A 23,391-nucleotide genomic window follows, 5' to 3' on the forward strand; every position below is an offset into this window, starting at 1 on the left:
GAATACTCTCAAATCAATAAAGCTTCAAATAAGATTCAACTTAAGGAACTAAATGTATATAACTGTAAATAGAAAAACAGCAAAATCAACAAGTAGAATGAAAGAAACAATACAGGTAAGAGGAAATAGCAAAGAAAAATGTCAAAAAGAAATATGTCAATGAATCTAAGAGAAGCTTCTTTGAAATAAACAATAAAACAACAAACATTTAACAAGATTAAGTAAGGAGGAAAAAAAGACAAAAGACACAAATTGCTAATATCAGGACTAAGATAGAAATAGAGACCCTACAGACATTAAAAGTACAAGAGGAAAAGGTAAAAATAACCCCAACCCCATAAATTTGTCTATCTGATCAAGAGTCATCAAACTTTGACACATGGACTGAATTCAATCTGTTGTCTGTTTATATAAACAAGTTCTTTGGAATATAGCCTCAACAATTTGATAATACATGGCTGCTTTCATTCTACAACTTTAGAATTCACTGTTGAATTATACCAGATATTAAGGGAAAAAAATTTAACATTTTAAACAACTACACACAATTGCTTCCAGAAAACAAAAGATGAGAGAAAATATTTCCAACTGTTTTATGAGGCCACATTACCCTAATACCAAAATCAGACAAAGGTATCTCTCAAATTAAAAATGAAAACTAAAGACCAATATATCTCACGAATATAGATGAAAATATCCTTAATAAAATAAAAGCAAATATAAACATAGATGCTTGACAACCAAGTAGATACTATCCTGGCAAAGCAAGTCAGTTTTTACATTCAAAAATCAATTAATTAAATTTGTAATATCAACAGAGAAAAAAAATAAAAATTCTAATTATATTTTTTTTTGAGAGAGAGAGAGAGAGAGAGAGAGAGAGAGAGAGAGACAGAGAAATTTTAATATTTGTTTTTTAGTATTTGGCGGACACAACATCTTTGTTTGTATGTGGTGCTGAGGATCTAACCCGGGCCGCATGCATGCGAGGCAAGAGCGCTACCGCTTGAGCCACATCCCCAGCCCTCTAATTATCTTAAGACAAGAAATTGACAACAACTTTAAGCAAATTAAGAATAGAGGGGAACTGCTTTCATCTGATAAGGACACCTACAAATCCCACTGTTAATATGATATATAATGGGAAAGTCAGTGATTTCCCCTAAAATTGGGGAAAAAGCAGTTATCCACTCACCTCTTCTACTCAATATCACTTGAGAAATGCTAACCAATGCAATAAGTACAGAAAAAGAAAGCTGGTTGTTACCAATAAATTTATTATGTTAAATGAAAGAAGCTAGACTCAAAGGCTACACCTATATGATTCTATTTATATGTCATTCTAGGAAAGAAAAAGTTACAGGGACAAAAACAAGGATTAGTCTATGAATGTTACTTCTGGAAGAATTCTTGGAGCATGAGAAACTACTCTATATCATAATTTAGTGGTGATTACACACCTAAGCACTTTTAGAAAACGTATGAAACTGTTCACAGAAGAAGAGTGAATTTCATTTTTTAATGAAATGTAACATTGCGGTAAAAATAAAATACTATTCTTTTTTAAAAAATTATTCATTATTTAAGGTAATCATACATAATGTTCTGATTTTCAGAATAATAGTACTTTCTGTTTTCTTTTTAAATTATCAATTGCCACAATTATCTGTTACATGGTTTCTCAGGGGAAACTGATTCATTCACTTAAAACTTTAAAAAAAATAAATGATAGAAATTGGATCTGTGACTCAGAGGTGGATCAACTTGTCTGGCATCTATGAACCCTTGGGTTCAATTCCCAGCACCACAAAAATATAAATAAATAATAAAAGAAAATGATTAACTGATATCAGTGCATGTTTGTGAAAATATGACTATGTATATATTCGATATATTCCATAATATTTTTATCCATTTACAAATTCAGGTTTCCCTTTGGTAGAATCTGGACTGATTGGAGTATAGAACCACATACCAATCTAATTGAATGTTTACATAAGTAACTAAATTACGGATTTCAAAACATCTCTCAGGGAAGTACCTTGTTTATTGGAGCAATCTTAATAATGATACAATCAACTATATCATCTGTTAATGAGTTTTACGTAAATAATTCATTTCTACATCCAACTTGAAATTATTGCCCTTGTTATCCAAATGCCAATTAAGTGATTCTTTCACATAACCAACATGTGAGAACTCACAGATGCTGCATGTTATGCAAGGGGAAGGATTTTATTTGTGATGTTATGAGCACTGTCCACTTCTCAAAAAAGTAGATTGTTTTCCTTGCTTATGTAACTCAACAGGTTTCAGAAGTATATTTTGTGAGCAATCTCACCTAGAGTTAATAATAATATATATTTTTTCTTTGTGGATCTTCCTCAGTATTGCATCAATAAAACTCTGCCAAAATGATATTTGCCGGTTGTCTGTCCGAATTTCAGTAGGATTTAGCCGCCTCTTAACAAGCCTTTCAAAGGCCCTGGTTTACAAGGCATGACTTTTACAAGATTATTTTAAGCCCAGCCTCAGTTTTGAAATTTAGTAGACCATTTATGATTAATATTACAGATAACTTTAGTGAAAATAAAAGATTTTCTGCTTTTTTAATTTTAGGATTAACCCTTAAGGAGGAAAAAAGAAAAAAGCAGTAGCTGACGTATTTACAAGAGCTCATCTAACTGCTCCTGTTGTTTCCTTGTCCCTGTTGAATCATATCCTGTAATTCAAGTTCAGGCATAATCATTTTGCACAGCTCTAGTGCTACTGAAAATAGCCAAATAATGTTGTCTAAAAGTGCCACAAGCAGTCTGAAGTGATACCAATTGCTGCATGTACAGCAAGTTGAGGAATACATGTGAAGGCAGCCAAGCAGCCTGTAAAATAGATTAAGGGTGTTTATTGTCAAGAAGAGGTTAATGTCTTCAAAATACAATTGGCAAGCATGAGACTGGACTGGGAGGAAGCGGGGTTTATGCACAATTGCACACATTGATTCATACACAATATGTCAGGCTGAGTTGGCATGGCATTCCGCAGTAACAAACCATCCTCCTCTCATCTTATCTGCAGGATGTGGTCAGGTCTGGCATGCACTGACCAAGCTATTTCCTGCAAGTTTTGCCACACACCACAAAGTGAAGGTAATTAACCAATAGAGAACTTGGATAGATTGCTCAGGTGTCTCCTGGAAAAATTCTAAAAGATCCTAGGGGGTTAAAAAAAAAGGGATTTTTCTTTTGTTGTGACCAGTGATAAAACTGAGCTCAGCTTTAGTATGTAAAACTGAAATGTTGAAAAAGTGTTGAGTGAGACTACCAGGAATTTTTTTTTTTTTTTGGAGTTTCATATATATTTATTTTGAATTATTATAGCACATTTTTTTGGTTGTCATACATGAATAAAATCCACCTTACATACACATTTATTTGGAAATGAGAATGTATCTGAATGGTGTAAAAGGTAAGTTTCCCAGGTAGCATATGCAGATAGAATTAGAAGTTCAAGGTACAAGTTGGAGGAGATTTATTTTTAAAACATACTGCAAATGGGTCAAATGGTACTTATTTAACAGACTTTCCTGCTTTCACCTAATGAAACAAAAAGAAGTTTTCTCTCTCTCTTTGGAGCTTCTGGGAGCCAGGAATTTTTATTACCAGGAAAATTTTATCTCTGGCTAGATATTGGATAATACTAGGAATTATTCTACTTAAGGTGTTATGCTTTTATCTTCAAATTTTCTTATCCTTCTAATAAGCATTGATTGTTGTTACTATGGTGTCTGGATTTTTTTTTTCTGAATAACACAGGGATGGGAAAAAAATGTGGTAGTCTACAGATAAAACAAGATTATCCCTGAAATTATATTATATTTTTAAAATTATATGATAGGTCCATGAAGGCTCATTTTACTTGGCATTCTACTATATATATCTTTGAATTTTCTATAATAAGTTAGATATGTTTTTAGGGAGGAATCAATACTTGCCTAATAAATCCTGTGCTTTTAAAACATGAAAATTGACAAAACAAAGTCAACATAGTATCTGGGTGTTGATCTCACATTACTTAAAGAGAACTTTTTCCCACAAGTTGAAAAATGGATTTTATTATTTTAAAATCTATTTTTCTCAAAGTATTTGTCAGTTTCCTCCTCACACATCTCTATTATCTTCTGCTCTCCTTTTTTCTCTTCCTCCTCCTCCTCTGGGCTCACAGTCTAACAATTTTAGTTAGTGGGTTCAGTGGGAAGGTCATTCCAGGTCTCTCATCTGTCTCACCACACAGACAAACAGTCTCCCAGCTGTTCTGCACATAAACGTCACTCACCTAATGTACTATCAAAGCAGACACATGTGCTAGTGATGTTATGGAGAAGGGACACAAAAGAATAGAAGACTAAAATTTCAGGAAAAAAAAAACATTAACATTCTCTTTCCCTTAGTTAAAAATCTCATTTAAAAAAAGCCAAACAATAGGCTAAGGATATTATTATTATTATTATTATTATTATTATTATTATTATTTGCTGGCAATGGAGTCCAGGTCCTTGCACTTGCTAGGCAAGCCTCTACCACTGAGCTACACGGCCAGCTTTAAGGACACTACTTCTGCTAGCACATTACCAAATTTTCCAAACAATTAAAATACCATAGAATAATTATCTTTTCAATCTCCTCTACAAAGAACATTCAGTTTCTTCACTGCTTTTTTCTGAACCCTAGGAAACAACTTTTAGATGTATCTGAAACAGCGAAGGGAAAGTAATTCCTGTCGGCAAGCGTTGGCCTCATCTGCAGTGTCCTTGGAAAGAGTATGAAGAGGGGGTACGTAAAGTTTGAGTTTGACTCCTATGTCTACCATTTACTAAAGTATAAAGTTGGATCAAGGGTTCAACATCTCTGAATTCTCTTTCCTCAAAAAGGAATTCAAAAACAGTATCCATAAATGTCTTAAAGACCACATTGAATAAGAAAATGGAAGTAATGTGTTTAGCATTCTACTTGAAATGTTAAATATTAATTCACCATTAAATATTAACCGGCCTTCATCTTCATGCCATTCCAAATTCTAGCCAGCACAGAATAGCATAGTTCTAAATACATTGATGGCATTAAATAATAAATTTCCCAGTTCTAGATAATAAGCTGAATAATCTACTTTCCTTTTTTCCTTCATTCCTGAAGAGGACCTAAAGGCCTCTTCATTCACCATCTCTAAGGAGTATGAAGGGGAATTCCAGCACCCTGAAGTAAGGGTTTCCTTACATAATCAACCTGGGAAACAATACAGCAGGAATGAGTGGAAAAAAAATATTGACTCAGAATAACCTTTAGACTCTACATTTCCTTTAACATGTCTGACACTCAGTTAGCTCACATATGAAACATGTACAGTCACATCCTTCCTGAGTACTTGGAAGTGCTGAGATGACAGTCGACTAATTTTTAAATAAACTCAGTCTGAAAAACTATGAAGCACTATGTGGGCACAGAGTATGCAGTTCTAACATGCTGGACTACATCTCATGATAAACATAGGCCTCTTCAGAAAATAGTATAAATACATACATATACACATGAACAAACAAGATCAAACCCCATGTTCTTCCCTGGTTAACCATAATGAGAAGGAGACCCTTCCTTTGGAGCTATTGGAAGAGTCAGATTCCTCTGCCGCCTTGGGAAAGGAAAGTATTCATTACTTTTTGCATAATTAGTAACTGATAAAATTTTTTTTCTTTCTTGAAGTTATAGATCTCACCACAGGGGAAAAGAAAAACTCCATAAACAATTCCCAAATAGGGTTTGGACTACACATGAGATGATGAGTAAGAAGAAAACATTTTGGCTCAAAGCTAATAGCTATTGTAATTTAAATAATGATGTACTGACTTCAACCTGAAAAACTATGTCCTTGGAATTTAGAATTTGTTTGGCAATAATCAAATGAGTGCATATGTATTATAGTAAAAGACAGTACAAAGTAGCTTCTTCCTCAGTGCAGTATAGAAGCATGATTAAGAAAAGCTTTTTTTCCTTGTTTATTGACCAATATCAATGCATGAAATTTGTTCGTGCTTTAGAAATATACAAGCAATGCAATTGGCCACATGCAAAAAAGTTGAACATATTTTAAAGACTTAAATTGCCTTGATTTTATTATGCTGGTCTTACTGTCTTCCAGTAATCAGCAAGTGCATTAACAGAATTTATTGAACACAGCTTTTAAAAAGCCTCACTGAATACCAGCCACAGCCACCTTGCCCCTGTGGGTTCAGCTCCCTCATTTCTCCTCCCTGTTGAACAGAACTGGGCAGATTGTAAGAGCTTACCGGTGGGTCAGGACTGGACTTCATCGTACCACTGTAGTCTCAGCCCCCAATTGGATTGAAGTGCTCAAGGTCACAAGCTTTCTTCTGGCAGACAGAAAACCTGGAATTGGGCCTCTGACTCACCTGATTCTCTACAGTGCCTCTGTTGCACGCTGAGGTAGCATCCTCCTACCCAGAGCACCAACCTGCTTAGAAACACGCGGGTACCCTGCCCCAGGCTTACCTGTGTAAAAAGACCTACCTGGTATCAAAGGAAGTTAGACAGTATTGGTGAAAGTCTGGTGGAAGGTGTGGTCCTGAGAGTGTGGCAGCAAGCAGCCTCACTGCAGGGTCACTGAGGCATCAGAAAGCAAGTGGCATCGGGACAAGCAATTTATGTGGAACATTAATGGCAGGACTCACAGGAAACTAGGACTGGAAGAGGAGTCAATTTGAGGCTTGTAGAGACAACTACAGGGACGCCACTGATGATGAGTCAAAAAGTGATCTAAAGTGTTATTGCATGGATTAAAAATTGGAATGAAGATTAAAAGCAGGGCCACATGATTTCCATATGAGCTTTTTATTTTCCATAAAAATTCATGGTAGTGTCAATATGTGCTGAAATAATAAAGAGTAGATCTAACAAATTCTATGGAAAATACATTATCATGGAGTGGTCGGATTTGATGAAGAAGAAATAGGGAAGTTTAACCACAGTGCACCCAATCTATGATTGCTACAGGTTCATGGCCACAGAGGGTCTGCTGATTGTTGAAAAGAGAAGATTCTTGTTTCGAAGGATGAGACTTCTTTATTTCTGAATGTGACACAGCTTCTCCATAGGATAGAGTCGGCCAAGGGAGACCTGCTGTAAGATCTCAGGTCCTCCAGGCAACAGAACGCAGAAAGGCACCTCTGTGCTTCTGAGTAGAGATTTGAGTTCTGCTAAGTCTCCCGTGCTAGTCGGCTTTTCCTCACTGTGAGAAAAATACCTGACAAGAACAGCTTAGACGAGGAAAGGTTTATTTTGGGCTCACAGTTTCAGAGGTCTACCTCCATTGCTCTGAACCTAAAGCAGGCTGAAGAACATGGCGGAGGGATGCTGCTCAACTCAAAGTGACTGGGAAGCAGAGAGAGAGGAGCCAGGTACAAGATAGAATCTAAGACCACACCCCCAGTGACCTACTTTCTTCCAGCAACACTCCACCTGACTACAGTTACCACCCAGCATTCCTTTCAAATTTTTTAATCCTTCAAATGAATTAATCCCCTGATGGTATTATAGCTCTCATAATCTAATCATTGCATCTCTAATCTTTGCCTAACACATATGCTTTGGGGGAGACAACTCATGCACAAACCACAACAGCCCCTCGATTCCTGGGGGGTGGAATGGCAGGCAGATTTCTCTCAATCCAGAGAGCCTTTTACCTAACATGTGTCTTTGTCTGAACCAGCTAATATTAGCTAATATTCCTTCTCAGCACCTTGGGAAACCGGGAAAGCAAAAAGCCAAGTGCATTCAGTTAGTCAGTCTCTTATGATCTTATGTCACATATCAATTGCTCTGTGTATATGTTGATTTGGAAATGCAAAACAGTTTCCAAATTTTGAATACAAATTTAACTTCTAGTCCACTCCTGTTTGCTGGAATTTGAAAAGTTGAAATATCTGAATTGAGATATAAAAAGAAAATAGATTATTAAAACAGCAAGAAATGAGATCTATCCATTTAGACTGTATCTATGTGGACATAAACATTGAAACCACAGTACTGAAAGGTGAGAAAGGAAGTGATTGACCAAAGGTGCATGTCAAACTAAAAAGTACAGGATGTGGAATCTCACACTTAAGGTGAAGGAAACCCCCAAAGTTTAATGTTAGCTCCAAACTTCCTTTCACCTTTTGCCTAGATTATTTATTGTTAAGACTTTTTAACTTTAATATTACATTATCTCTGAGTGTAGTATTTTATTTGGGGAATAGATTAAAAGTAATTTAAGTAGAGTCCAAAATATAAAATTCACAATAATATCCGCAAACCAAATTACCACCCAGTAGATAGATAAGGAATACAATGATGATTTAAGTTTGTTTCACTGATATAAAAAAACCATATCATTTTATAAGCCTGTCAGCACACTACCTGATGACAGGATGAAGCAAATATTATTTTCCATGGTATGACTGAATAATCTGGAAAAAAAGACACGTGAATTAAATATGACTGGAATATACAACTCCACTAGTTTGATCTGAGAGACAGAAATACCAAATTGTCAATTGGAACATCCATCCTTCCTATCCTCCCTCACAAATAGGATCATCAGAACCTTAGAAGAAAATGTGCTTGCAATCACCCTTTGGCAGCATTCAATTATGAAACTTTTAAGTAAAGAAGCTTTGGTCGATATTGCTCAGCAGCCGTCATTGTCATCTCTAATTTCACAAACACAGTCGCTGAGCCACAGTATGACTTTCTAAGGTCACAGAAGTCAATGAGGTCATTGGCCCTTCAAAGTTAACTCACCAGCCCAAGTGAAGGCTCTGTGGGGCGCACGAGAACACGGAAATAAACAGTTCAAAAATAATTGTCTTTTCCCACACAGAGCATTTTAAACAAATAGATAATGATTTTAAAACTTTTTTGACAGCTTTGTTCTTAGGCTGTGACCATGGTACCCAAACTACAGGGAGCCAAGGACAATCAGAAGAGGGATTCTGAGGACAAAAGGGAAGCTCCCTAGAGGAGGTCCTCCTCTCTAAGCTAAGGTCCTCTCTAAGCTTGGGGACATGGACAAGAATTAGCAAAGTAAGGAAGCCACTGTGAATGGCATGAGAAAACTCTGAAGGCAGAAGCAGGGTGGTATGGGTGCTGGGATGGTAGGCCAGCCAGGGTGATTAGAACTGAAACTCTGAGGCCAGCAGCCAGCCTGGCATGAGCCACATGCTGAACAAGCACTTGTAATTACACTCTGAATATATCTATGCTTTTATTGATTCTGCTACTCATTTATTATTGAGAGACAGTAAAAGGGAACGTGTTTTGCAAATGATTAATTTACAATTTCCTTTCCTTTTGAGTGTAGTTTGGGAGCGTGCACATCTTTGTCCCAGGGGAAGAAATAGAGGGTACTGATCAACTCTGTATATAAATGACTACTGCTCAGGTCTACAGAAGAGTATGTTGAGGAGGGGCTCAAGGAAGTGAAGAGGGGGTGCAAGTGGAAAGCAACAGTGACATTACCTATGTCCTTCCTCTATAATGACCTGGAATCATTTAGCACATGGTGAGCCTCAGCAGGACCAAGCAATTCTTTTTGGTACAGGAGAAGCCCCCCGTGAGAACACAAAAAACTTGACTTATCTTATGGGTGAGTGCCCTTCTTGCTAAAATAGGCACGGGTGCCCCAGTCAGAGCCATACTGGTCCCATGCAGGCCTCCCCAGGAGGCTGTGCTCCTAAAACATTTATGTCATGCAGCAGCTGAGACAAGAAGTTTCTCCTTGCAGGCACATTCTTCCTCAGGAAAAGTGACAAGAGGGAGCTGGCAAAGTATAGCCAGCTCTACCCTCCACATTGGTTTATCACAGCAGTCGCTGTCCCCTGAATCACAAGTCAGGGTAACAACCCTGCCCCTACTGTGGCCAGGGAAGCATGGCATTAAACAATCAATTGTGAACACCACAGTGGGTCAAAAGAAACGCTGTGGAAAAAAGAAAAACTTAGTATGATTTACCTTTAACATCAATTTCCTCCACTCTGTGAACAGGGAAATTTGAAAAATATCAAAGAACGTACTTTTGAAAAAAATTTCATTTTTCCTGGCCTGCTCCCTGTGCAGCTGGACATGTGGGCGAGTGGCAGAGCTGCAGAGAATCTAGGAAAGTCACACTCATGATTCCACCTCCACAAAGAAGAAGAAATCAGCAGTGTGAGAACAGCACATCCTGCTCCTGCCCCCCACCCTGCTTTATCTCTTTGCCCCCAATATAACCGTTGTTTGTACTGTCAACAAGAGCTGTGGCTACAATCCTCAGAGAAAGAGATTGATGACATAACAGAATAGTCCCACTTACTTCAGGAGAGCGTCTCCCCAGAGGAGCATTTATGTTCCTTAGATAAAGTGTTCCTTTCTCATCTAGAAGAGTCTGAGTCCAAGCTATTCATTAATTAAATTTGCTTTGAGGCCTTCTGAAACCTCCCCCTATTCTCACTCCCTCCCGGGTCTCGTGTTTGTCCCCACAAGTTATCACTGTAGCCCTTCGAAGGTCTGTGATGAAATTCAATGCCAACACGGAGAGGGTCTGATAATTAAAATGAACACAGAGATATGAAAAAGCAAGCCTTCCCTCACTACTAAATTTCTAGGGAAAAATTCAAGTTCAAAGGTCAAAATTTCCTTGTAAGGTCAAGAAAATTAAATTCAAAGATAAAAATATCCAAAGGAATTAAATACTGAAATTGTTTTTCCTTACCTTTTGCATTAGGTCAAGGTAATGAAATTTAAAATGCATTTTTCTATCTTTAATTCGCTATGCCTGAGCTAAAGGGCTCCTTGATGCCTCTATTGAAAGATACCTCAGAGATGTGTTAATCTAACATAAAATCTGAAGTGCATTTTGATTTTTAAGGGTACAAAGAATAAAATATTTTGTAAAAGTTAAAAGTTGTCCCAACACAGATGCCCCATGACTAAGTCCAGCAAGCAATCACCAGCCCCAAGGGCTGTGAGGTTGTCTTAGCTTCACATATGAAGTTTCCATGGTGTCCACTGCTGGTTCTTGGTGTACTCCCTCTTCAGGGTTTGCAGACAGCTTCCTTTTCATTATGTCTATTCGTTGTGGAGAGTGTGGTCTCATTTATTCATTCCCTGAAAAGGGCTCTGATCCTATTTATGAGGAATCATGACCTAGACACCCACAAAGGTCTAACCTCCAAACACTATCACACTGAGAACTTAAGTTTCAACATAGGAATTTGAGGACAGTCACATTATTCAGTCCATAGCAATGAATAACGAATGATTGATACGATAGAGAAGTCAATGGGTAGTAAAACACTCATGCAATGGACCCATTCAGAATAAACAGGAGAGTGGAACCCAAAGACCAACATGAGATTTCAACCTCTTTGAGAATATGCATAAATTTAGGTAAAGACATTGAACTTTCTCCAAAATATTAAATCCAGGGTGAGATACATTTCTCTAGGATGTTGCTGACATCCTAACTGCAAATGAATCTATCCAGCGGATACAGAATGCAATTTGAAGGGATGATTTTTAACTTGAAGCTGTTAAAAGGCTCTCTATTGGGGAACAAAATGAGTGTTGGACTAATCTCTGCTGCTTTGGTGAAAGCAATTTGGGGGTGTCTGCTGACATCCCCAGTGAGAACGATATCTGGTTGGGGCCAACATCCAGAATTGTTGACTTTACGAGAAACAAGGAAAGCAGAGTAAAAGCAACCTACAAGGAACAGAGTACAATCAAAAAATGATGAAAAAAGTTCATTGTCTCATTTTATCATCATACAGTATTAACATATGGAAGAAAAAACACACGAATTTCACACGTTCTTTCAATTAAAAATATCATAAAAGATATTCCTATCAGTTTTTACCATACTTACAAATGAGTTTCATATGAGTTTCAGCAATGGTTACTACAACTGAATTTTCACAGACCTCAGGAGGGTGCTTGTGGATCACTCAGCATTTACTAGGTCTGTTCTGTTTTGTTTTGTTTTATTATCAGATTATTAATTCAAGGTCCAGATCTGGAAGCAACCAGCCCTGCCTCCTCAGTCTATTCTGGTTACCATCTTTATTTCCACCTTTCCCCCTGATACAGCCATTATCGCTGCCCTTGCCTACCCCAGCAGGCTTCCGACCACTGTCTGTGAGTACAACATCGCCCCCTAATTCATTCATCCCCCTGTTGGCTATATGGTCTTTTCAAATCATGTATCTTGTCACAGAGCTTTATGATATTCTACTCCCAGCATACTGTAGATCTCACAAATGCCTTCAGGAAGGACACCCTAAACACTCAGCAAATGTCCAACAATCATTCAGCTCTCCTCCTTCATCACCTGTCACCTTGAATTGTACACCCCAGCCACTGTGAGCTGCAGCCTTCCATAAGCAGCCCTATGAAGAGCCTTCACTATCTTCATTGCTGATTTTCCTCCCTGAAGGTCCTCTCCAACTCCAATACATTTTCAAAATCACCTCCATAGGTCACCACCTCCAGGAAACTCTCCAAAATGCCCAATTACTTTTCAGTGTGAATTAAGTCAATCTTTTGAATCCCTGTATCCCCAATACCTGGAGCAGTGTAAGACATAAAATAAACACAAAGATGTTTCCTAAATTAGTTGGGACGAATGGCATTAGTATAGTTGTATGCCTGCATTATTCAATTCAAAGAAAAAAATAAACAAATTATTTGATTCAGATTTATCTACTATCCAAAAGTCATGTTCAGCTTAATAAAACACTTTTGTTTATTGTTCAGCTTATCTGGGAATTTTTGTGTGTAATGAAAATAATTATTGTTGAATAGTGGAAAAAATGTCTTGGAATACATATCTATCCTAGAATTATCCATATTGTAGCATAAAATTACCATAAAGGCAGGACTTCTTCAGAATAAAGCAATCACACTTGAAGAAAGAAAGAAAGAAAGAAAGAAAGAAAGAAAGAAAGAAAGAAAGAAAGAAAGAAAGAAAGAAAGAAAGAAAGAAAGAAAGTTGTCTTTGTGAAGAAGCCTCACTTGCCAAGGAAAATGAAGTTTCTCTTTGTGTATTCCCCTTCATAAGCTTCATTAGATCATGTCTTTAAAGGGAAGGATGGAGCTGTAGAAAGAGGAGTTGCTAAAAGAATTTCATGAAATGGAGGGTTCACCCACTGCTGAAACAAAGAGTTTCCGGATGTGGGTTAAGAGACTTGATTTCCACAGACAAGCTTGTGACTCTGGAGAAGTCTCTTTGTTTAAATGTTACATGAGGAAATTAAAATGAGATGAAATATGAGGTCTCCTTTAGAAATAATATTTATAAGATGCCCTGACCTTGGAAAATCTGCCTTTGGGGTGGGGGGATAGATAGGAAAATAAAGTGGCTCAAGACCCCTTAGAAAGTCATTTGGGCTTCTTTATGAAGAGGTTAGGAGCCCAGCAATGCCACTAAACTCAAATAATGAAAATCTGCTGACTCATACTCATTTATTGATCCTAAAATCTAAAAGGTGTAAAATAATTAGAAACATTTTATTCACCATACAGATCACAATAAAGCCCTACAAATGTCTGTGGTTCAATATGCTAGTTTCACTTTTGAACATCTTTTGCTAGGACTCATGTTTACCATTAGCAGATTATTTTGAACAGTATCTACTGCGGACTGTATATCAGGTACTGTGGTACATGCTGGTAACAAAACTATTAATAGGAAGACTGTTTACCCTCCAGGGCCCACAGTCTGAGGTTGGAGGAAGATAATACCTGAGCTGAACTTGGGAGGGATAACATACCTATATTTTAGAATCTATTTTCTGACCATTTATCAGTTTGAGACTGTTACAAAGAAACCAGAGGCATTTGACCATTTCTGTGAAATACTGCTACCACTAGTATTAAGGTGAATGCTCAGAGGCCCGTGGGGAACTGGAGTGAGCCACCTGGAATCTCTACAGCCAACAGGTGGCGACTTCCACAGCCTGTCACCTTACATTTAAGGATCACCCACACCAGAGAAGATAACTTTGCTTAAATTTGGGACTTCAAAACATAGGGGAAAACTAAATCTTTTTTTGTTTATAAGATTAACAGTTTTAAAAACATGTTTTATGAAAATCCAGAAAGTAAAGGAAGACGGTTGCATAAATTCTCAGTATGCCATAGCTTCCTGAGTACTCTTGAACGTGAATATATGAAAAACGTTTTTTATAAAAGATAAAATCGAAAGTATCTTTTATCTTTGTTAATATCCAGTTAAATGGACCAAATGCATCTTTAACTATATAGGAAGCTAATGTTTTACTTCTTTTTATTATGTTTGTTACTTTGTTTCATTATTAACACTGATGGGGATTGAACCTCAGGGCCTTGAACATACTAGGCAAGCCCTCAACCATTGAGCTTCATCCCCAGCCCCAATATGTCTATTTTTGATATTAGATTGCTACTCAGATTTGAAGAAAACTAGTGACACTCATCCACCCATACTTGGAACCACCTAAGAGACAGATACAGAAGTTTGGCTGATGGGGGTTGAAATATCAGCTTTATTAATGCCCAGTTGGAAGATGTGGTTGAGGATTAGAGCAAGTGGGTTTCTGAACAATGAGCCCTGAACGAGCAAAGCTTCTCTTCCAAACATAACTGTCGATAACATCACTGGGCTCTTCTCACAGAGGCTGGGCTCTTATTGAAAAATGGGCCTTTGCCAGTGCATGAAAGCCAAGAACTTGGAGATGTGTCTTGTGAAACACCTTGGTCGATTTGGGAGAGAAGAGCAAATAGACAGAGCCCTCCTTGCCTGCCCAACTCCTGTTCTTCAAACTCACCACTCAGATAATCACTCTTCCGCCCCCTACTGGGCTAGGAGCCAAGTGCAGAAGGCCAGGGCTGCTGTGAACATAGATCCCAAGGAGTGGAGGCCATCTCCCCTACACCACCTTTTGAGACTTCCCGGGCCCTCAGTCTACACGGGCTTTCTTTCCTACACTCATTGCAAGTAAGTTCACAATGACACGTTTATGTGCAATCTAACAAAAGTCAACAGTGTTGTACCTCCTGAAGGTAACATCAAATGAACGACTTACTTAAAGAAGGTTGGCCAGGAGGAAGTTCCCACAATATTTTTAAAGTAAATATCCATCAGTCTTAGCTACTACCTGAGATATGATATGGGATGGTGAGATTTTATGCAGGTTCGTGGCCTTGAATATGCGGATAGATACACTTCAGTATTTTCAGGTAAGTGGTAATAGGGAGAATATCACCAATTCTATAGGACAGATTTCAAAGTTTCATCTGAGAAGAAAAATATCTATTATTGGTACAAAATACTTAAATAAAAATTTATGTATCAGAATAAACTCCAAGTAAATGAAAGAATGGAACATCTAAAAGCTAAGAGTAAGTAGATCTGAGGAGAAATCCTAATTCCTTAGTCTTCAGTGACTTAAAAACAAAGACTGGCATATTTAAAGCCAACAATGAATTAAAAAGTTAAAAACTAAAATTTAAGTTAAAATACACCAACAAATGTATTACACAAATTTCTAAACTAAAACAAACGACAAAATTACAACCAAAACACATTGACAAGCTAGGAAGATTATTTGTACATGTTAGCACAGGCAAATTTTAATGTTTATCTTAATTTCTAAACAAAATAATGAAGATTTCAAATAAAATATTTTCAAAGGATATAGAAACACAATTCTCATATATAAAATACTATTGGATTACTTATATTTTAAGTATCTTTGTTTCTGAAAGAAATATCAATTTCAAATTGAAAACAATTTTAAAAGTACGTTTCTGTACTGACAAATTAGTAGGAATCATTCTAATGAATAAAATATTATTTTTATTAACTTACAATGTATATATTTTTGCTTTTCAAATAATAAATGAGCCTATTGGTCTGTCAAAAAAATTGTCATACTCTTTGGCTTGAAAATTGAATGACAAGAAATGTACCTTACAAAATCATGTGTAGTATAGTACTTAAGAGCAGGGATTCAGAAGCCAGACTGTCTGGATTTCAATTTGAGTTCTGTTGTGAACAGCAGTTCTCTGTGGGTTGCACAGTGTTTCTTATCGCTTGTGTTCCTATAAAATAAAATTTCAAGCAAGACACAAAATGTATTAAAAGTATAGCAAAATTTATTTAGGAAAGAAAGCACTCTCAAGAGTGAGTGAGGGAGAGAGTTGCATCTAAAAGGAAAAAGCAAAGACCCTTGGTTTACTAATTTCATTGGGGGATCTTAGGGAAGTTTCTGGAGAGTCCTGCCCAGATATCATCTCTTACTCTTGACTGACAGTAGGACTACATAGCATTTTTCATGTCCATACTGTGCACTGTCTTACCCGCAAGTATCCAAGCAAAACCCACATGAGTGGGCAGGTTACTATTATAATAAGATTATAATGATATTCTAAAGATCTGAAGGTAACTCAGGGTATTGTTGGCCCGAGCTGACTGGCTCTACTTGGAACTTGTTTTTTACAGACTTTGTGGTCAGGGATTTTGTTCTTAATTATCCTGTTTTCCTGGGTTTTGGAATTTTGGGTCTATTTAAGGTCACAAAAGTCCCCCCTTCAGGGAAATTTGTGTTCTTATCATTAGCAGGGAGAAATCTTAAATTCCTTGGCCCTAAGAGAATAGCCACAGAACAACAGGTTGTTGGTCAAGGAATACAGTATTGACTTGAGCCAGAGCAAAGGCAGCATGACTTCAGGCAAACTGCTTTTTAAAAGACATCCTGTGGAATCCTACTACATAGGCACACTTTGTACAATTATCCCCGTTCCCTCATTCTCCAACCATTCATGTCCTTCTGCTGCTTTATCATAAATAGTAAAGATGTAAAGGTCTGCTGAACAATAATGCATACTAATGCTACTGAACAATTAATTAATTCCATAAACTAGAACATGGCATAATATTCAAACATGATATAGACAGTCACAATAATACTTAAAAAGACTTTGCCAAAATCTATTTATAAAAGCATAATCGTGAATGGAAATAGCATGCTGAGAGAGAAAATATGTACCCAATGAGCAGTATAATATAAATTTGTGTACATTCATAGGGTATTATTTTAACTAGGCTAAATTATGAGCCATTTGTAATTAAGACCCCTGGAAGTTTCCTAACTATGTACAGCATACAAGTGATAAAAGAATTTTATGTTACAGACAAATAGACCATTTACTTAACAATTATTGAATGTTGTCTTGTTCACAAGCTGTCTGATCTTGAGGATGCAAGAGCCATCTTTGCCCTTGAAGGTTTTAGGGATTTCTAGATTTGTCTAAATAGGTCAACAAAAATGCTGTACTGTCACTGTTTTAAATTGGTATCTTTACTGGGGGAGAGGCAATAGGAATCAGAATATACCAGAAGATGAACTCTAGGGGGGGATCAGTGACTGACAAAACCCAACTGGAGATGGCAGCTTTCAGAAGAAGTGGATGTGTATGGCAATATGTAAATCAATGGATGTGTGACTGATGCGATTCTGCAATTTGTATATGGGGTAAAAATGGGAGTTCATAACCCACTTGAATCAAAGTGTGAAATATGATATATCAAGAACTATGTAATGTTTTGAACAACCAACAATAAAAAATTTTTTAAAAAAAAAGAAGTGGATGTGAATGGAAGTCATTCTCAGGCAAATAAATACAGTAAAGAAAAGCTGAAGGGACTTCAAAGTAATTTTAAAAGAAAGAGAACAAAGGGTTTTGTGAAGAAAAGAGTCGAATTATATTGGGATGGCTTTATTGTTCTAAAATCAACTCATTTTGGATCACATTTTAAATACAGTAGTTAGTGTTCTAGTCAATATGATGCAGGAGATACTGAGAATGAAGTAGTGAAAGAGCAGAACCCCAGAACTACTTCAAGCACAGAGAATATTTGTTGTTGTGAAGCTGAGTGTTTCATTTAATAGCAGACATCTTGGATTCTTAGCGGAGGAAACAGTAAAGGCTATGGACCTAGAACATTCCTAAAGAATCCTATGGGTCTGCTATGCACATGGGGGACACATTATCCTATGCTAATTAATGGCTACTGATGTACATATAACAGGGAGCACCAGAAAAGTAATTCTTTTCAAATATGACTAGTGAAGAACCTACATTTAAAATCTGAACTTCACAAGCTTTGCAAATGTAAACACAGAATGGAATTCTTTTGCATATTAGAATGTAAATTCCCTTCTGTAGAGAAATACACACCCAAGTGAGACAAGGATTGTAAAGATAGGAGCTAGAGAGCACACATAGAAAATAAACAGAACGTGAGAGACACCAAATGAGAAGTCAGGACTCAACCGGAGGCATCCCCTAACCAGCATTTCCACTAGTGTAAGTTCATTGCTCTTTGTGACATTTTAATTCAAAAGAGCTGTGTGAGCTTGTAAACTGCAAAACTCTGGATTGAACAAATATGGCCAGGTTCCTTTATTCTTCTTCTCCATGTTTTTATGTACTAACACATATGGAGCCCAACAGGAGAACAGAAAAGAATTGGGAGTATGTCCCAAAGTATTTCAACACAAACCCCATTTTTTATAGAACGACTTTTGAAATGAGTACTTCATGAATAGACTGGGGAATATCTTGTCAGGGTATACTGAGTTTTACAAATCTTTAAGGAGATGGGATTGAAAATGAGCACTAGAATTTTCTGATATTTTTTAGCTTGTTAAGTGGTACAATTTATAAAAACATCTATTAACATTTTAGTATTTATTTGGATAAGGGATGCCTTATCAGAACACTGTTTTTAGTGTGTGATTGGTCAGAGTAGGCAGACCAGCAAACCAGTTGGGGCACTCATTTCAGAATAATATTTCAAGAAAGAAGGCTTCCTCTTATGCTGTGTGCAGTTATGAACAACTTCCTCGTGAGCTGTAGTTATGCACTGCAGAGATTTCAATCAAATGGAAACACACACAACTATGGGTACCCACATATGATATGTGAGATCATAGTTCAGCAACTTCCCATCTTTGACCACTTCATCCAAACCACAAATATAATAATTGGAAAAGCTATTATTGTTTTAGTGTCAGGAATGTGAACCCTATCAATCAATGTCTTTAAAGTGACCACCATTTACAGAAAGGCTACCTTCTGAAGGAGGTGAGACCCAACTCAATTAATCTAAATATCCTAAGTAAAAGTAGAAAAATCTCAGAAATTATTTTTAGGGAGACTTTATCTTGTTGCTATGTAAGCAGCTCAAGAAAAAGCAACCAAGCAAACACAACCTAGCAAATAAACCTCCCGTCCACATTATCCCACTGGGTCATAAGCTATCAGCTAGAATATATTATACCGAGAGTGAGCTCATGGGGCAAACCAAATGTGAGCTCATTCAGTAAATAAGCCCAGCTGAAAAACTAGTTCCACAGCATAGTCTCCACCTCCTGAGTCACAAGCTTGCATTCAGGTGTGGTGAGCTAAACCGCCTCCCAGTAAAAAGGCTGATCATTATTTCACAATCCCCAAATAGGTCAGGAAGGCATTTCTGAATAGCATTTGTACTCAGTCTCCCAGGAGCAAACATTTAGCAATCATCGTCATGCACAGGTACATCTCACTTTATATCATGGAAATGTGTCTGCAACATACTTTATTAAACTGTTTCATCATCCAAAATATATTTTAAATGTATTACAAGGACATATATTTTTAAATCTTACCACAATTTTTTTAAATGGGAAATAAACAGGATTTATAATACAATCACCCTCTTTGCCTTCTACTGTGAAAGGCAGGATATATCTGTGTATCAATAGCCAATCTACATTGGGCCATGTTCTCTCAATGTGGTACAAAAAAAAAAAAATTATGGGAGAAAGACATATAAGCTTGAGGATGTATTTGTCCACTAGAATATAAAGCTTAAAGGGGTGGTGATTATGTTTTGTTTATTTTTATTTATTTATGTATTCATTCATTCATTCATTCATTTATACGTGTCTTATTTATTTATTTATTTATTTATTTATTTATTTATTTTTATGACACTCTGTCTCACTGGCAGTGTACTCTGAAATGTTCATGGAGTGCATGAATGAATGAGGGAGCAAGAAAAACAAAAGTCCATTTCCCGGAGGGCAGATGAGCCTAGTGATTTGAAGCACTATCTCTTAATTGGAGGACAAGCCTCTTTACTGTTTAGCCACCTTGCTCTCTTGCACCTGGATCCACTGTGAGCAGACCTGGACTGGAAATGAAGTTGTCAAGTGCTCTCCAAAACTGCTGCTCCTAATCCGAGCAGAGGCCCATTTTAGCCAAATCAAAATCTCCTTACTTCTTTTAGCCAGACACTGAATGTAAGGGGAAACCAGGACTGCAGTTACTGGATTTTACATGGATTTACCTCCAATTAATTTGGGGCCAAAGAACTTCTAAATTATTTTCATGAAAAAAAAAATCACATGGCAGATAATACTACAAATTCTATTGACTAATTCAAATTAGCCCAGGTACCAATAAAAAATTTAAATTTTAAAAAATGCATTATGGTGAGAGTAAATAGTCCAATTTTTAAAAAAAAAAAATTATAATGACCAATAACACTTACTTACTTACTTACTTTCTTTCTTTCTTTCTTTCTTTCTTTAACAGAAAGGAATCTTGATTTAGGCTGTCTTTGTTTATACAGGATTCCAGTCAAAGTTCTCTCTATTTGAAGTAATAAGAGGGAATCAACCAACAAAAATAGAGTTGTCATAGAGTATTATGTGATACATTTTGTAGTCCCTTGAAATTAATAACAACAGTCTATCTAGAGACTTTTGTAAAAAGACTGAATCCCAAAATGATGTTTTATACAAATAGGCAATAGCAGTGAATATTCAGACTTACAGAGAGAAGAATAAAAATCCCAACATTGCTAGAGACCTGTCTATAAATCACACAATAGTGTGATTATATTTAGCCTCTGCAAAGAGCTCTTTTTAAAGAAAAATGTCTCTCTACATGGTTGTCTTTGCCCTAGAATAACATCTAGCTGGTATCTATTTTAAAGTTCAAGGTCTAATTTTTCAGTCGTGTGTCATTATTTCTCCCTACACCATTGGTTAGTGCACTTTTCTGCTGTTCGCTTTGACTATATAATTCCTATTATGATTCATTCTGACATTAGATCAAACTGTAGGCCTTTATACCTGTCTCATTGTAAAGGTGACTCACAAATTTAAACAAGGCATGTGAATAGTACCCGACATTTCTAAATATGTAAATACCCACATTTAATAGAATGGAAATCCATGACTACACTATGCTAACACAAGATCTTGCTTCAATTTAGCATTTTAATAGAGCATACTGATAGAGCCAAAGAAATATGTCTACTGTGCACGAGGCAGGTAAAAAGCCGAATTGTTTATTGTTTAACTACATTATCTCCAAAGTTCAAAAGTCCAGTGCTGCATTAACCAAAGTAGAATTTTGAGATATATTAAATTTAGCTATTATTCTGAGAGAAATTATTTGCAAGAGCACTTACAATAAAATACTTCATATTTTGTAAAGGGCATTAAGTTGGAAATGTTATTTTTTTTTTAGTTGTTGATTTTTTTGGTAAATTATGTGATACTTTTAAAATAAATTTACAAAATTTCACATCTTTAGCCATAGAAAAATCTCTGGATTTTTCCATTTAATTTTGTAATTCTAAATTCATAATTGTTATGGAATTTAATATATAATATGTATACATTTAAATTTTTCTTTATGTATATTTTATAAACTCCTCCTTCTTTTTGTTAAAAAATTTATGAAATATTTGGGGGTCAATAGCCCAACTCCCTGTTGACTGGTACACATTGTGAGCTGATTCTCTGGAGGAAGAGGAAATACAAACAGTGCTGGGCCTGTGTGCCTAGGTCTGTGCTTTGCCTTACTCTGCTGTGTTCACAGTGTATGTAAAGGACAAATGAGCCCTAATCTACATCTAGTCTTTCTAGACATTAAAAAGGTTGTGTGTGTGACACAGTAGAATTAGTGAACAAATTTTGTATGTTTTTTGTTAAAATTCATAAGAAAGATTTGTCTTCTAAAAATTTGAGTCCACCTGGTTGGTGATGGGCCAGAATACTCATATTTTAAAGACATTTTCAAATTAGAACTATTGTTACATGTGTGCAAGACTGTTGTGCACATAGTGGACAAGTTGAGTCTTTACTTAAAACATCTAGTCTGCCTCAGTGTTTAGGAGTGCCTAATGTATGTTAAATACAGAGGTAGTAAAATATCATTTTCTAAATATCTTTTTGCTAAAGTCATGAAATACTCTTTTTTGGGGAATGGAACTGCTAAACCACTCTAGGAGCAGTGTAGAGTCATCTGTACCTGTTGAATTCCATGGAGGAGATGGGAGGGAAGCAATTGCAAAAAGTAATGTGTCACTTGGACATTCTCAGACATCAGTTTTCCATATGTTTCGTCTATTTTGTTTTATGTATTTTGTCTCTAGACGTTCAAGAGATTTCCAGTGTATGACCACGTAATTAGTAAAATTAGCACATTTTGCACATTTTGGATTGAAATTTATGGGTTAGCTTGTCCTCTGTAAATGACTTGTGGATATGAATTTGTTCAACCATCTCTAAGCATTACCTATGCCTGAACTTGTCCACTGGCCTGGAAGTAGAGAGGAAAAAAAGGGAGAAGAGAAAGGTTCAAAGACAAAATATTCATATTAGAAGATGCCTCCAATTTTTACAGTCACACACACACTACTTTATTCTATCAGTCTTCTGAGCCATGTTGCAGAGCTATGATCAGATGAGATCTTACTATGGGGCAAGATCAGGGAGGAGCTGTGGTCACAATCTAGCCTGGGCATGTACTATTGGACAGAGCCTGTGAAGAGCTTTGGATTCATGAAGGATTTGCATGGAGATTCAGGTTAAGATTAGAATTTAAAGAGAGCAGGAAAGGTAGGAAGCAAACACTTGGATCACATTCCAATCTGAGGGTTCCTAACTTCCAGCAGAGCCTGAAAGAGTAGCCTTCTCATTTTGTGACTTTACCTTTGACTTTGTGTCTTTCACTGTCATTCGGCATCAGCAAAGACAGGGCTGGAACTTAGAGTTTAGTCATTCAGCACACTTCCCGAGTTGGAATTAGATCATTAATGCCCTCAGGCACCCATGCAGTCAAGTGGCCAATCCCCAGGCAAAGGCAGTAGGAGGCATTTGAGAGAAATGGCTCAATTCCAAGTGTGAAATTTACTGTCACTTTAGAGATAAAAGGATGTTTTAAGTCACTAGAAGTGCTGGTTTTGGTTAATGTTTTGCTTAAT

The sequence above is a fragment of the Marmota marmota genome, unplaced genomic scaffold (genome assembly GCF_001458135.2).
Source record: "Marmota marmota marmota unplaced genomic scaffold, marMar, whole genome shotgun sequence".
NCBI lineage: Eukaryota > Metazoa > Chordata > Mammalia > Rodentia > Sciuridae > Marmota > Marmota marmota.